Below are 16,743 nucleotides of genomic sequence, written 5' to 3'. Positions count from 1 at the left end.
TTTACTGTAAATTATACAATGACTTTTTCTTTGTCACTTCCAAAAAACGTATTTTTAATAGTAGTTTACTGTAAAATTACATTAAATGTAATTACATTTTTTCACAGAATATAGTATGGAAACTTGCTGTTAACCAGTTAACAGGTTTTTACTGTAGCATTTTTACAGTCTTTTACTGTTAAAATCACAATAATTTTTTACAGTGCATCTCAGACTCCAGAATGAACTCACATATGCTTAGATAAGTTTAAAAATATAAAATGCAAGAAATAGTCTCAAAATCTGGAATTAAACGTCTTAAACTGCAAAATTATACCAAGTTTTGCCTCTTTAAGTAGAATAGAACGTTATATTGGAATTAAATAGCCAGTAAATCATACAAAAGTCTTATATATTCACCTGCTTTTGCATGTACATGTCATTGTTGTGACTCCAGATTCTATCAGTCCATATTCTAACAAAGGCCTGCCGTCACTGGAAACAGGACATATGATGCAGGATTGCGAGTGATGCAGGGAAAACATGGATAGATGTGCGCTCACACGCTCAGACCCGGTAAAATAATCCTGCCGTTTAGAGATCGTTCTCGTGCGCACCGACAGTCGTCGTGACTGATCATATATTTTCCTTTGCCACAAAGGCATCGACTTCATTAACCTTCATAGCGATCAATATTCATCACCCCACCCTTCAGGTTCCCGCATCAACATCTCACACCGACCGAACGACCGACCTACCATTCCGTGCCAGCTGCCCGTCCGATCCCGATCCGGTGACAGTCCAGTCCTGTTCAAAACATCCCGTTAGGCGACGGTTTTAAAGACCACTCTGAGGTCGAATCAAACAGATATAAAGAAAAAAATGTAGATGAAACAAAAAGAGAAGGATTAAAGCCTGAGTTTGCGATGCTGAATCACTGCGCGCTCACCATTGTGCTGCAGGATGCTGCCTGTACCATTATGAATCCTACCAGCGTAGGGATGGAAAAGGGGTGGGGAGGGGGTGCGGGAGACGGGTTGCCGTAGCAACCGGAGGGAGCGCACGATGACGTCAAAGCCGAGAGCGGTCTCATAGGAGTGAGGAGATGGAGAGGAGCGGCGCATCTGTAGATTGGTGGACTTTGGCGCACATGACCGCCGACTGCGTGTTTGGAGGCGGGCAGAGAGAAAGCAGCCAGCATCACTGAGCATTCGATTCATTCGGTTTTCGTTCCAATGATTCAGTTCAAAAGAATCGATTCACTAATTATTTCGAGTCGTTAGTCAAAAGTGACCCCAAAACCTAGGTCTTTCAACAGCATCATGAAGTATAGCCCATATAATATAATAATAATTAGCATAATTAAGCTCTTCTTAAACCAGCAAAGACAAGGAAATCATCTTGGTTTACGCTGTCAATGGCACGCATTAACGTTTTCAATTAGGCCTAAGTAAATTGTGGGTTAGCCTACGTAAATTATGTTTTTTCAATTATGTAAATTATGGTTTGCTACTAAGTTGGTGGTAGGCTATTTGCTGTAAATTCATTATTGTGAGAGTTTACGTAAAATAATTTTCCAACGTGCTCGAATAAATAAAAATTTTAAATGTAGCGTAATTTATTTCATCACGTTTCTACACCAAAAGTTGTCCCTAACCAGCGCAAACGCTTTGAATGACAAAGAATCGGTTCAAACGAACGATTCATTCGCGAATCGCCCGTCACTAAGTACTACTGAGCGGTTTTTTTTTTTTACTTCATGAAGTGATGTTGCAACAGAATATGGCTAGAGAGTTAGATAAACTCTGACTGAAATTCTAAGTAAATTATAATTGTGATCTGTTCACTAACTAAAAAGCCTCCAGGCACAGTATTGTCACTATAGAGAGCTGTGGTTAGATTGACTGGCAGCCCCAAGTCTCAGCCAAGCTGTCATCATTCTAAACATTTAGAGCAATGTCAAGTGGCAGAACATGCTGAATGTGCAAGATCCTCTGGGTGTCTACCTCACAATTACAGTCCTGCCTCTCCGAGTATATTGCTATAATCATACCAGTCCTCATTTGGGACTGTCTATCCAACAGCCTGTGCATAACAATGTCCTTTGCTCCCTCGCAAACATTTACACCTCAAGGCCTTTAGTGAATCCAGGGCTCAACTGTGCTTGATATCGTTTCATATTAAATAAAATCAAATATGTATTGAACTTGCAAAGGTAGAGCTGAACTGTCTTGTATTATGTAGCATTGGTAAATATTGACAACGTCTGCAAGATATATACCCAAGAGTAAAGTGGTCCACTTTGAAAATCAAGAGCACTCGAGAAAATCTTTACGTAATATCATTATGAAAATGATCGACTCACTCTGCAGAAATTGCCAATACTGTGTAGGGAAAGTTACGAGGCTGTTCACATATCTAATCAATCCACATAAACACAAATGTGTTTAACATTTAATCTACTACTGTTGAATTTCCATCTTCCAGATGCAGGATTTGCTTTACATACTAATAGAGCTGTGTTACGCTCTAGAGTGGCACATAAAAAGGCTTTCTGTGTTATCAAGGAGAATCAGATACATATTTCATGATCGTTGGAGAACATGGTTTCATTTTGATGGTGGTGAAAGCATTCTAAAACGTTAGTAAAAATCTTAGTATCTATTCAAATTACAAACTGAAATTCATATTCGAGCATAAGTGAATATGATATGATTTGTTATAAACAACACATTAAAACTCTTATAAATGACCTGTACTCCCACGCAAAGAGCAATGACTTTTTATAATGACACTATAATTCCACTAGGGGGCGAGTCTTGCATTATAAATGGAAAATCAACAGAACGCTCAGTGGAAGGAAGCCATGAAAGCTGAATTACTTCCTGACAAACTGAGAATTGACCTCTAGCTATTGAAAACCAACTTTCAAGCGCTGAGTGATGTTGATAAGATAATCTTTGACTCTTATGTTTCGCAATTTATCTTTTAGGAGGGGAATTTTCTCTAAATAACTAAATAACTAAAATATGCATATGTTGTTAGTAAAAAAATCATTTATTTAGGCAGCTGTGACAAAATAGTGTTACTACTGTGCAGAGCTCCATAAAATATACTGAACATACTTCCATCAATCATCATCAGTGTAATGCTTGCTGATGATGACCAGCACATGGTCCAGACATGGAAATATACAAATGTTTTTTTTTTTATTACTCTACCTCTGAATAGAATAACTACTTTCAGAGTTGTAAAGTTGCTGTTTACATATACAGGTACATCTGGAATCTGGATCACTGTTTTATATATGAATATATTAGATTGTTTCATAATTACCTCATGCTTTATACTGTATATTTTACAGTTTGTGCAGCATTTGATTACATCTGTTGGACTAGTTATTGCAACATGACTAAACCAGATGGCCACCGTTCAAAAGTTTGGGGTCTGTAAGATTTTTAAATGTTTTTCAAAGAAGTCTCTTGTGCTCAGCAAGGCTTGATTGATTTGATCCAAATATTATAACTTTTTTCCATTTTAATATATTTTTAATTATTTATATATATATATATATATATATATATAAAGAATTTAAGAATATACAATTGTATATTTTATAAAAAAAATAATTCATTGAAAGTCTCAGGTAACCTAAGAATATATGCTTCATGTCATTAGAATTAACTAATTTTACTCAAAAATAAAAATTCATAAAAAATATTTTTTAATGTTACCGTTGCAACAATAAATGTAATTTTAAGGGTACCATCAGGGTACCCATCAGGGTCAATTTTTATTAAACTAAACCATATACTCGAAGACAATCAGTGGCTTATGCTTGGTCTGCTAGCTGCTGCATGAATGTGGACTTTAAACTTGGAGTTCGGCTTCTTATGTAAAGTATGCATACAGTATGAATCAGATATATGCGATCAGATAGATTAAACTGTATTTAGCTTCTGCATTTCAACTGAGCCTTTAGGGAGCAAAATAACAACATTTAGTTGCTATCGTACTTATGGTCTTTGTAGTAAGAAACGAAAAGCATTTATTTATATAATTCTTGGACAAGCTGTTTTACTCAGGGCCCTCAGAGGTGTAACAAAAGTGCAAGAGGAAGCATATTTGCAAAACCAGGGCAAGTAATTACCAAACCAACCAATCTAGTCTGTCTCCCCCTCCTCCCCTTTTCCTTTCCGGCATCCCCACAGAGGTTTTAATGGCCTGGTCTGGAGCCAGGAGTGCTCTGTGCTGCTATGCCCTGTAGGTACAAACCTCCAAAGCCCTGGATAGAGAAAGCCTGCTGTCACTCACAGTTAAGTCATGGTGGAACATTTGCAGGCATCATAAACAACTAAAATCCAAACAGACAAGGAATATCACATTCTCTCAATGTTAAAGGCCTCCAACGAGATAATGAGGGAAGCTGTTAATTTGTAGAAGAAAGAGTCTTTCTCTCAGTGGCCTTGGTTCCGAAAAGGGCTTTACACATTGTGTTTAACCCCAGCTTATTGTCGTTCTGAACCCCTCTTTTAACCCTGTGTAAAGGTATGTTTCATAATTGTAATTTAGAAGTGGGGTTAACACTGCTTTTTTACCCGGGGTTATGGTTTTGCACTGTTGCGGTGTCAAACTTGTACAGTGTAAAACGATGCGATGTTAGTATGTTACTGTTAGATGCTTAGGAACCGACAAACATGTGCTTTGGTCAGTCACGGAAACACTGAGCGTTGTATAAACATTCGTTTCGGCGTTTGAGAGCAAAGACGTCCAATAGTGACAGAAAACATGTGAATTGAAGTGAAGAAGAGACTTATTTCTTATCTTTATTGTTCAACAAAAACGCCATTTAGGAAAAACTTCATTAAAAAATAAAATAAAATAAAAATCACGCTAACATCTTGCTTCCCCAGAAGCATGACACTGCTTAACATTCCTGGTTATCATGACAGATCCTGAAAGCTTTATATATCATTAACATTTTTCTATAAATATTAATGACATTTTAACACAATGTTGCACTGTTGTATTGCAATTCCATGCACATCCTGTCCCATATTCCTCATAATTCTTCATAATCCTGCTCTTCAGGGCCCTCGTGTTCAGTCTAACCTCCACCTCCTTTTTCCTTTTGCCCCACTTTTTGGAGGTGGGCACATCAGGCCAGAAAACAAAAATCTAGTGGTCTGTTTTAAAATAGCACTCGTTATGCATCTCTCTGGATTCTGTTTTGTTGGAAGAAAATGTTAGTGCTGTAGCACAGTACCTCGGAGTGACATTTGGCTCATCCGTACCCTGCTATTTGTGGCCTGAAATGCCGTTTTCCCCCTGTTAGTCATATGAGCTGTTAGCAGTGCTAACTCACTGTTTCTCTTGCACACACAAACACACACACACACACACACACACACACACACCCTTTCTTTCCTACAAAAACGAACATCATTATGCCCTTGTCCGTTCAAAAAGACATTTTCATGACTCTTGGTATCTGCAGACCCCATTTAAGAGCTGCATATGTTTTAATTAATGCATTAAAGTAAAATAAATCAAAGCAATATGTTTGCAACAGCATAACCTCTTGCAGGGGTCACATGCAGGCATGTATGGGGATCCCTGCTGCCTCAGGTGAAGTAGGAAGCTCTGCTCAAGTTTAAAGATGGACTTTCAGGGTCAATAACAGCACAGGGTGAGGGAAGGGAGCGTGAAGGGGAGGGGATGGGAGGAGGGCTGGAGGGCTGGAAGTGGAATTCTGTGGTTGGAGTACTAAACTCTCATTCCTCAGTAGCTCTCAGGCAACACATGGCAAGCATGACTGACCCCAGATATATATATATATATATATATATTACACATATACACGTGTTATAGGCTAAAATAGTAAAAAAATAACATGTTTGTTTACATATACAAAAGTGCTGTATTTAAACATATCTGATTTTAGAATTAAATATACCTTTTGACAAAAGCATTTAGATAACAACTGAACTGCTGATCATATAATGTGCAATTTTCTGAAGAGTCTGTATCATATGTATATTTAAAGTTGAAATGATTAAAATTGTGCATTTATTTCCTAATTTATTTTTAATTAAATCACATTCTCAACAGATTTGTTGGTATCTGTGTGCGTGGTAACATTTGGCCTTATCGCTTAATATGCAAATATGTGGGTATTTAATGAGATTGCGCCATATTTAAAAGCTGAAGGGGTAAGGAAAATGAAAACCTGAACGCAACATGCGCATTTCTTCTTCAGATGTTTTGTTTTTGTTGCGTTACATATCTGGATGCCGCGGCCACCGTGGACTGCGCCTCACTGTAACAACTTTTCGTGGTATTTTCCTCCCAGTTGAGGAGAGTTTCTATAGAGACGCCTCATGTTGCTGGTGTGACGGTTCCTGCTCCGGACAAAAATCTAGTGGTCTGTTTTAAAATAGCACTCGTTATGCATCTCTCTGGATTCTGTTTTGTTGGAAGAAAATGTTAGTGCTGTAGCACAGTACCTCGGAGTGACATTTGGCTCATCCGTACCCTGCTATTTGTGGCCTGAAATGCCGTTTTCCCCCTGTTAGTCATATGAGCTGTTAGCAGTGCTAACTCACTGTTTCTCTTGCACACACAAACACACACACACACACACACACACACACACACCCTTTCTTTCCTACAAAAACGAACATCATTATGCCCTTGTCCGTTCAAAAAGACATTTTCATGACTCTTGGTATCTGCAGACCCCATTTAAGAGCTGCATATGTTTTAATTAATGCATTAAAGTAAAATAAATCAAAGCAATATGTTTGCAACAGCATAACCTCTTGCAGGGGTCACATGCAGGCATGTATGGGGATCCCTGCTGCCTCAGGTGAAGTAGGAAGCTCTGCTCAAGTTTAAAGATGGACTTTCAGGGTCAATAACAGCACAGGGTGAGGGAAGGGAGCGTGAAGGGGAGGGGATGGGAGGAGGGCTGGAGGGCTGGAAGTGGAATTCTGTGGTTGGAGTACTAAACTCTCATTCCTCAGTAGCTCTCAGGCAACACATGGCAAGCATGACTGACCCCAGAACAGAATTTCAAGCAGAACAAAACACTTTAAGGTGTAACAGCATGAACTCTCAAACAAAACCTGCTCACTCTTAATGGGTGGTACATTATTTAATGATACGATTTAATGATGATACAGGATTTTATTTTTTTTCACAATATTTTGTAACTAAAAAAAAAAAAAAAAAATCCAAAATGACAGCTAAACGAATTAAGAAAAATTGCATTTTTGTTATTTAGGTGACCTTTATGCATTTGTACTGGTTAAGATTTATCAAAGGCCAAACATCATCATGCTCAGACTTTCAAAATTAATATCATTAAATAATCCTGTAATTTTAGATTTTACAATCGTTGATGCACTGTTGTAGCTTTTGTCAGTATTTGAAATAGATTTTATTTTTAGATTTTCAGTTTTCAATTTTTTTCAAATATTTTTAGTCATTTTGTTGTGTTTTTGTCAATATAATTTATTCGTTTTAAAAAAATATATCTATATAGTTATATCCATTAAGTTATAGTTCCTCCCAGTTGAGGAGAGTTTCTATAGAGACGCCTCATGTTGCTGGTGTGACGGTTCCTGCTCCGGTGGAAAGTAACCAATGAGCGGCAGGAGTGCGGGTGTCTGGTTACTCCCTCTCTCCAGCGAGCAGGAGGTCTCACAGACGGAGAGAGAGATCTGAACCTCTCGGGTTGGAAGGGTGTCTCGGCTTCCCAACGGAACCGAAAACGCGCTGCCTATTTTCAGCTGCGTCAAAGATCCTGTCTTACGCGCAGTCTGCAAGTTTTTACGCATTAGAATTTAAGGAGAACCCAAGGAGTGCGGGTTAAAAAATTTCTTTAATGGAGATGATGGACCTTACGGTCGAAGTAGTTCTTATGAAGTAAAACCTGTTGCCAGTTCGACCCGGGCTGGTTTCCATTTCAGGTTTGCTGGTGGATGTGATGCTGGACTCTTGTTTGCGCACTGGCTGGTAGTTGGAGCGAAGTTTGAAGTTATAGGCCACTTATTTAGGAGGTGAGTTTATGTTTTTACATCAATGATTTCTTGAGTTTGATGCTACTGCTTTACCAGCGTTTATATTGGTCTATAAACCGAGCAAGGAGCTTTGCGATGGCCATGAGGCGCCAGGCTTTGGATTAGGAGAGTTTTATGTTTGTATTCCAGCAAAAATGCGAATTTTATTCGAACTTTATTTGAGTTTTATCATCACAGTCTACAGAAAATTCAAAGATAGGCGTTATGGATGTAAAATGCGAGCGCCAAAAATACAAAATGTGTCAAATGTTGTAGTGTTGGATGGTGGAGCGAGTTGGAAGTAACCGCAGGTGTTTTACTTGTGTCTGATGGAGGCCATCGGTCCACTTGAGGGATAGTTTTGTGCATTTAACATATAATTTTAGTCAGTAATATTGAAACGAACGACTTTTGTGTGTTTATTTGGTAGAATTATTAATGACATGTAGCTGTTTTGGCTTCTTTTTGTAGCTTGGCCACCACATCATCACATTGCAGGTCAATATTTAAAGGGGAATTTTGAAGTATAAAAGTTAAAAAAGAACGTGTTCTTACCACAGAAGATTCTAACTAACAGTAAAGTTCAATAAAAAACAGTATAAAATACTAATTTAACGACTATTGTACATGTAAACACCAAGGTACGTGAATATGGTAATGAAATTGAGAATTTTAATATTGTGATGTCCAGGCCTAGTTTTGTGCTGCTCTTTAGTATTTCATTGGATTATTCAGTGGATTATTACCTGATATAGAAATCCCAATCTCAATAAAATAATTGTATAAAATCCGGTAATCACAAATGACCTGAAAGTAATGTAAAAAGTGTGGGAAAGCTGAATTTAGATCAAAATTATTATCAATGCAGACCATTACCAAACTATGGTACCGCTGCAGTACTTTTTGTTAGGGTTAGAAGGTTGTACTCAGCTTTTTATATCCTAATGAGCACATCATCAGTTTGAGAAACCTCTCATCCTCAGATCCACTTCAGCTCACCAAAGCTGTCATTTGAGAGCTAAAACTTGTCATTTTTAGTCTGTTTATATCTCACGATGCCACTCCTGATCTAATGGCAGGAGGAACTGTCTCTTTCAAGTCTAAACATGAGCAGTTCTTATGAAATTGCACCGTGTGGTTTGCAGTTCACAGAATTAGCCGTAAAAGAGAAGCTTCTTGCACAGAGGAATGTTCCTGACACTGAGGGTGTCTGATTCATCCAGCTATAGTTATAGGGGCCAATATGAGTTCTTGTTTTCTTTTGTGTGGTGGTCCGAAGGTTTGTTTCATCCTCTGCTCCGAGCTCAATGGATCTTTTGTTTCAAGACTCCATTGCAGTTCATGCAGTTCGGCCGCTGCTTACATCTGGGTTGTGCAAATCTGGCTTGGTAATCTTGCCTACAGAAACGTCTCAAAGTTAATTTGTGCAGGACAGGAGATGGTTCAGACTTAGTAGTACAACTTTGAGACACATTTGAACTCTGGCAGTTCAGTCCATCAGTTTTAGCCTGGGTTTTGAGCACTTTGTTAGACTGAAATTGGATTGATGTGAAAGTAGGCCAACGGTGAAAGAGGTTTACCTACGTCCAGTGGATGAGGTCACCTTTGATCCAGATGCTATGTATTTCGGTGTGCTATGAGCCTGTCGGATGGATTATGGTGCTTATTATGTAATGTAACAGCTATTTGGATGGTGCATTTGACAGGTGACTTGTGGGTTAGAAAGGGTGGCAGTGTTGGTTTGTGTGCTTGTATTACGTTTGTGTTAAAATTTGTTCAGTTTCCTAACATTTGGTTGAACGGGAAGCTTCTGTGGGTGACAATCTTGGTTCAATCACAACAATCTTGGTTGGCGTCTGGTTTCACAAACAGAATAACAATAGTTTCAAGTTATTTTAATCAGGAACTCAGCTTTGTGTCCACTGGTTTTTCCACTAATGCTCTAAGTAGATCTTTCTCGCTAGATTGCGAAACGAGTCAAACGGAAGTCAAACCCTACCCTCACACCTTTGATGCTAATTCTGCTCTTTCAGCGTGTTATTTTGTTCTGGCCTGTCTCCATTGAGGAAATTCCATCTCTTCTGAACCACAGTTCAGTGCGCTTTTACACGCCAGACGTGCACAGCTCAGGTTTTTAGTTCGGCTAAATTCAGTCATCTATGTGAGGTGTTTTTCTGAACACCACTTTGCAAAGTGAATTAGCAATCTCTTGCACTCTGCTTTATGCTTATTCTGAGAAAATGCTTTTGAAAGCATTTTTATCTTTATGTTCTACAGACAGATTCAGTGCTGATGCATATTTTTAATGATGTCTTGGAATAAATGGATTGTTGTGCACAGAAATAAAGCTTTAAATGTTTTATAGAACAATATACTACTGTTCAAAAGTTTGGGGTCCGTAGGTTTTTAAAAAAAAAAGAAATTACAAAATTTTAAAAATAATTACAAAAGGTTTCAATTTCAAATAAATGCTGTTCTTTTGAACGTTCTATTCATCAAAGAATGCTGAAAAAATTCACAGAAAATAAGTTCAAATTAGGGCTGCACGATAAATCGCATGCGATATTTAACGCGCATCTTGTCAGAAAGCCGGTTCTGTAATCAGCGGTAAATCTCCATCACGTGCGGGCTTTCACATTGAGCAGTATTAACTACACAGAGCCGTTGTTCACAGACGAGCTGCGCAAAAAATCGCACGAATATGAACGTGGTTTTGCGCAGCTCGCCTGTGAACAACGGCTCTGTGTAGTTAATGCTGCTCAATGTGAAAACACGCACGCGATGGAGATTTACCGCTGATTACAGAACCAGCTTTACTGATAAGATGCGCGTTAAATATCGCATGCGATTTATCGTGCAGCCCTAGTTCAAATGTTTCTTGAGCAGCAAATCAATATATTAGAATGATTCCTGAAGGATCATGTGACACTGAAGACTGGAGTAATGATGCTGAAAATTCAGCTTTGCATCACACGAATAAATTATATTTTAAAATCTATTCAAATAGAAAACAGTTATTCTAAATTGTAATAATATTTCACAATATTACTGTTTTTACTGTATTTTTTAATCCAATAATTGCAGCCTTGGTGAGCATAAGAGACTTAAAAAAATAAAATCCTACAGACTCCAAACTTTTTTTAGTGTTTGATTTGACACAAATAATTAGACTTTTACTTTTGCGTTAACATGATGCAAAGGTGATGTGGGTGGTTGCCAGGATGTTCCTGTGTTGTCGCTAGGGTTAATTTTCTTTTATTGTGTTGCGGTAAACAAGGCGTGCAAAGTAAGCTTTAAAATAAAAAGTTCATCCTGTTTTTGGTTTGTAGCTTTTTTTTCTCCTGGATGCCTCACATATTTTGGACTTTTCCAGGATGGAAACTTATTGAAAGCTGGTATATTGTGCATTCTACCAGTATATTCAAGTCAAACCGGGCTGTTGTCCCGGGCACAGTGTATAGTACCTTTGGCCTAGGCTCAACACATGGCAGACATCAGTGCATCCGACCATGAGAAGCAGCCGCGAGTGGGCAGTTTTATTCCAGAGGCCTCTGGTTTTCTCCAGAACTCTACTTTAGAGGCTTGATTACTGATCACACCACTGGGAGAAGAAAAAAGGCTGTAGAAGCCACCCACACTGATCTGGGATCAAAGCCGCCCTGTGTGAATTTCAAATGGTTCCATTAAAAAATTTATCGCAAAACTGACATTAAATCAGAATGAAAGGGAGGATCTAGCAAACACTGGATGTAGAAATGGTTTTGGCATTGAAATAGATTGAGAAGGGTGGAAGTATTACGTATATACTATATTTTTATAGTAAGTGCTTTAGTTCGACATTAAGTTAATAAAATAGTTTGGTAAGAAATTTATGTTGGAAAATATCATCATGTATGTTTATGTTTGAACACCAAGCTGTAGCAAATTTATGTTGGAAATGCACTTTACAAATAAACTTAGGCTCATGTACCTCTCTCATTCGACGCAAATGTATGCGCTTTGTACGTTTTACATACTTGCATTATGTAAGTGGCTTTGGAATATAAGTTGATGCATGTTTCAAATGATAAAAAAACGTGCTTATATTGCAGTAAATTATTATTTTTCACTCCGTTCTTTATTTTTAACTGAAGTTTTTACTACTTGCATAAAATAAACAGTTTGAGTCTAATTGGCTGTAAAAGACTGGTGAAGCTCATGAAGGAAAGAAGCAGAGAAAAGGAGGAGGCATTTGACATAATTCTCGTCCCCATAGAAACCTTGTTATTACTAGAAATGGGAGGACATTAAGTAGTAAGGGCCAGGGACGAGGAAATGATAGACTCACTGAGCATCGAACAATCATGATGGTGGAATAGGAAAAGAGAGACGAAGATCAGGGGCTGGGTCAATCTTTCAGCCAAGTAGTGACTCATCCAGGGTAAAGGGAGTTCTACCTTGTAAAAGTGTGTGTTTTGTTTTCGCTGCAGAAAATATGCACTGATTCATCATACTGCAGTAATCTGGTTCTTCCAGTCGCCTGTGTTTCTGCAGACAGATATTGTTCTCATCTTCCTTTAGTGTAGCATGTTGTCTGAGATTATGGTGCAATACAATTGTAAAAGTTTAGTGTCTTTTTAAAGCAGTGATTCTCAACTTTTAATTGTATAGAACTAACAAAAATGAGTGTTTATATATACATATATATGTACAAATACCAACATATGCACATGCGCATACATTATTAACTTACATATACTTACATATACATATTTTACTTATGTACATAATTTAAAAATATTAAAATGTATTTTTACACACACACACACACACACACACACACACACACACATAAACAATTAGTGTGTGTGTGTGTGTGTGTATATATATATATATATATAAAGATTTATTTTAAAGGTTTATAAGTGATGCATTAATTTATGCTGAAATGTATGCTTTTGTCTGTTAATTAGATTTTATTTATTTTGCTCTTCTAATTATGTGTGATTATTTGGTTAGTTGCATTTTATTATTTGCTTTTTGACATAATTTGAGACCCGTTTTTTGGGTCACAACCCACCAACTGAGAACTTTTAAAGCTGAAATGTCAAGAACTTAATTCAAGGAAGCATTATTCCGTTCTGTTTTATGTCATACTAGGGCTGGACTTTGGACTCTATATGGGCAAAATTTATATCATGATATATTTCTTAATTTCGGTCGATACAATATAATTCCGATATCGATATGAACACTATTTAAAAAAGCCTCGTAAAAACTTCCGAGAACGCCCAAATATTAATATCTTTAACTTCAAACTATAGGCTAACATACACTACGAATCAAAAGTATTTGAACAGTAAGATTTTTAATGTTTTTAAAGAATTCTCTTATGTTCACCAAGCCTGCATTTATTTGATCCAAAATACAGCAAAAACAGTAACATTTTGAAATATTTTTACTATTTAAAATAACTAATATTTTAAAATGTAATTTATTCCTGTGATTTCAAAGCTATATTTTAGCAGCATTACTCCAGTCACATGATCCTTCAGAAAAAAAAATTTACTCAACTGTTTTAAATATTGATAATCAGCAAATCAGCATATTAGAATGATTTCTGAAGGATCATGTGACACTGAAGACTGGAGTAATGATGCTGAAAATTCAGCTTTGATCACAGCAATAAATTACATTTGAAAATATATTAAAATAGAAAGTAGTTGTTTTAAATAGTAAAAATATTTCAAAATTTTACGTTTTTTGCTGTACTTTGGATCAAATAATTGCAGGCTTGGTGAGCAGAAGAGAATTCTTAAAAAAAAAAAAAACATAAAAAATCTTACTGTTCAAAAATTTTAGACTGGTAGTGTAGGGTAGGCTGATTATTTAGAGTGATAGAACTAGCGGTTTCTCCAGTAATGGCTGTAATCAAAGCAGCTCCACTCATTAACGCTACTTTATCAGATCAAATGAAAATGCCATCGAAACTTTTCTGAAGACAGTCCTTTCCATTCAGAGATATATTCATATAAAACACCAGCTCCGCGTTTTGATTTTGAAACGTTCAGTGCTCATGTTTATTCAACGAAGTCAAACGCCACAGATAAATCAATGTATGGGAAACACTGGTAATGTATATCGAAATATCGGAAATGTGTTTAAAAATCATACCACCGTTATTGAAAAAAATTATATCGCGATACATATTGATATTGAATTATTGTACAATGTTTTTTAGGCTTCAGTGATCTGTTTTTGGAAAATCTGTGTATGAGGCTTTCCTGGCTCTAAAGTTTTCCTTATTTTAACAGAGATTGAGAGAGAGGGTAACGGGGTCCAGCAAAGGATTCTGGGGGTTTGGGTGTTTTTTGCTTTCTCCTGGCAAAAGCATCTCCAAGAAAGATTTTCTGCTCAGCTTACTGGCATCGGGCTGTTTTTAGAATTGCAAATGATTTAACCGGGGCCAACCACAGATTAATGTTATGAAAATTAAACATCCTCTCTATCGGGCTTTGCTGTTCCGTTGGAAACTGTTAGCCCATGCTTCTGTTTTTATTTAACGGCTTCTAGAGTTTTAATCTTGAATCTGCGTTCTGCCAAATTCTGTAACAAAATGGAAAATACTGAAACGATGACTCCTGTCTCAGGCATTTATGGGAAAAACAGAGTGCCTGTATCATCTGGAAGATGATTTAAAAACAAGTGCCCTTCTTCTATCTTTAACCCTCTGTCTCGGAGCGCTCTGTTCTTTAGGTGGGTGTGCAAGACCAGGAAAGTTTCTTTTGGGTGAAGGGGTTTCGCCCGCGCATGGAGCGTGGTGAAGTATCACGTTTCAAAGATTAATCCCTCTAAAATCCTCGTTACTGTGACCAGGAAAACCCTGACCACTCTCAATGTTTGTGTTTTCCCAGCTCACCCGGCACTCTGGGAATAACTTGGCCCGAATCTACTATCCATTGCAGCTCTTTTTCAGTACTGTCTAGTTTAAGGGCTTTAAGTTTCATGTCTCACCTCATTGCTGCTGTCCAGACAAAATCTTAGATCTCCATATTTTAAAAGATCCACCCTGACCATTTATGGAAACTAATGAGCAGGGTAGTATACAATCTGCAACATTTACACAGCAATCACAAGACGTATTCAGTAATGCAAGGTTATTGTAGTTAAGTAAAACCATAAAAGTTAAAATTTTTGTTACTTAAATGTTAGCTTAAATAAAATATACAAAAACATAGTTATTTTATTTCAGACAATTGCCAAGCAAAACATTTCTCATTTTCATTTAGTTTTATTTGATGTAATAAAACAACTGAAACTAAAACTTCAATAAAAAAATAATAAAAACCATTAAACAATTAATGAAATAAAAATTTATAAAACTATATAGACACATTACTTACTATTACATACTATAAAAATGACAAAAACACAACAAAATTACTAAAATATTAACTAAAATTGAAATGAAAACAGAAAATATAAAAATAAAATCTAGTTCAAAATATAATAAAAACTAGTTTCTTAATTATACTGAAATAACATTGGTGGAATGTAATTAATTTCATATGCAAATTATGATGATGATGATGATGATGATGATTATTATTATCAACCACTAAAACATTTCTACATTTTAAATTGTGACTGTTTTTGGTGTAAGAAAACTTGACTGAAGTTATTAATGGACATCAGGGAAACATGTTTAAAATGAATTAGAATTTTCAAAGCTTAGTTTTACAGAAGTAAGTTGAGGTTGTGTTTGTGTGTTTTTGGTTGTGTCAAACACTGTAAAAGCAGGCTTTTCTTTACGATAACGGCCGCAAAGGGTGTGCTCGCGAGCACCCTTTTGAATGCTAAAATGACGAATGGGACACCCTACGGTCTCGTGGACTTAACGGACACGCGGCGGCCATTGTAAGTCCACAAGACCGAAAGTGCACATGAAGTGTTCCATTTGGGACAGGGCCAAACACTCAGGTGTGAGAGCTCCAAGGATTGATGGGAAGGTCTAATATATGCAATGTTGGGAAAGGAATGCTATGTACTGCATACTTCATGGTATATACAGGATCCTGAATGCAGTATGTAACACATTGTTCACACATGACTGACTAAGTGTGTAATTCGGCACACAATAAGTACAGTTATATTGCATTCTAACTTTGTGTACAAATGTACTAACAGTAGCTAATGTGGCCTCTGGGTAATTTATCACACATTAAAGGAATATTATGCGTTCAGTATAAAATAAGTTTGACAGCATTAGTGACACACTGTTGATTAGCACAAAAAAATCATTTTGAATCAAAGTTAAGGTGAGGCATTTTGAGTGAGATCAATTTTTGGAAGATTTTAGGGATGCTCCGATTGATCGGCTACCGATCACTATCGGCCGATAAACACGTTGGGATGTTTGATCGGCGGCCTCTAATCCGTTTGCAGTGCATACGTGGTGCGTATTTTTTCCACGCTCATGTTAACGGATTAAAGCGTTCACTGCACACAGCTGCAGCCGGCAGTGCGTTCAGGATCTGTGTGTCTGCTGCAGTGCAGAGATCGTTTCCGCACCGAGTCTATGTTTGCTGCACTGCATGCGCTGAATTAAAGTGACAGCGCATTGTTTGCGGTAAATATGAACATGGATTGACACGAAAATGTAGTACCGTATTGTCCCGAATATAAGACGATGTTTTTTTCTTGGAAATACATCTGAAAAATA

General features: G+C 37.1%; 1 protein-coding gene across 1 annotated transcript in view; it reads left to right on the top strand.

The window, feature by feature from the left end:
- The first annotated feature begins 7,651 nt into the window (after positions 1-7,651).
- The window catches only part of LOC107740220 (tyrosine-protein phosphatase non-receptor type 13-like), a 74,918-nt gene continuing 65,826 nt past the window's right edge, over positions 7,652-16,743 (top strand). The window contains exon 1 of the mRNA XM_016552567.1: positions 7,652-8,042. The gene's annotated coding sequence lies outside the window, so the exon portion shown is untranslated. The remainder of the gene's footprint in view (positions 8,043-16,743) is intronic.

This window comes from Sinocyclocheilus rhinocerous, unplaced genomic scaffold, assembly GCF_001515625.1.
Source record: "Sinocyclocheilus rhinocerous isolate Xijiao unplaced genomic scaffold, SAMN03320098_v1.1 scaffold405, whole genome shotgun sequence".
In the NCBI taxonomy this organism is placed as follows: domain Eukaryota; kingdom Metazoa; phylum Chordata; class Actinopteri; order Cypriniformes; family Cyprinidae; genus Sinocyclocheilus; species Sinocyclocheilus rhinocerous.
Note: the sequence above shows the minus strand (reverse complement) of the source record. Positions and strands in the feature narration are given on the sequence as shown.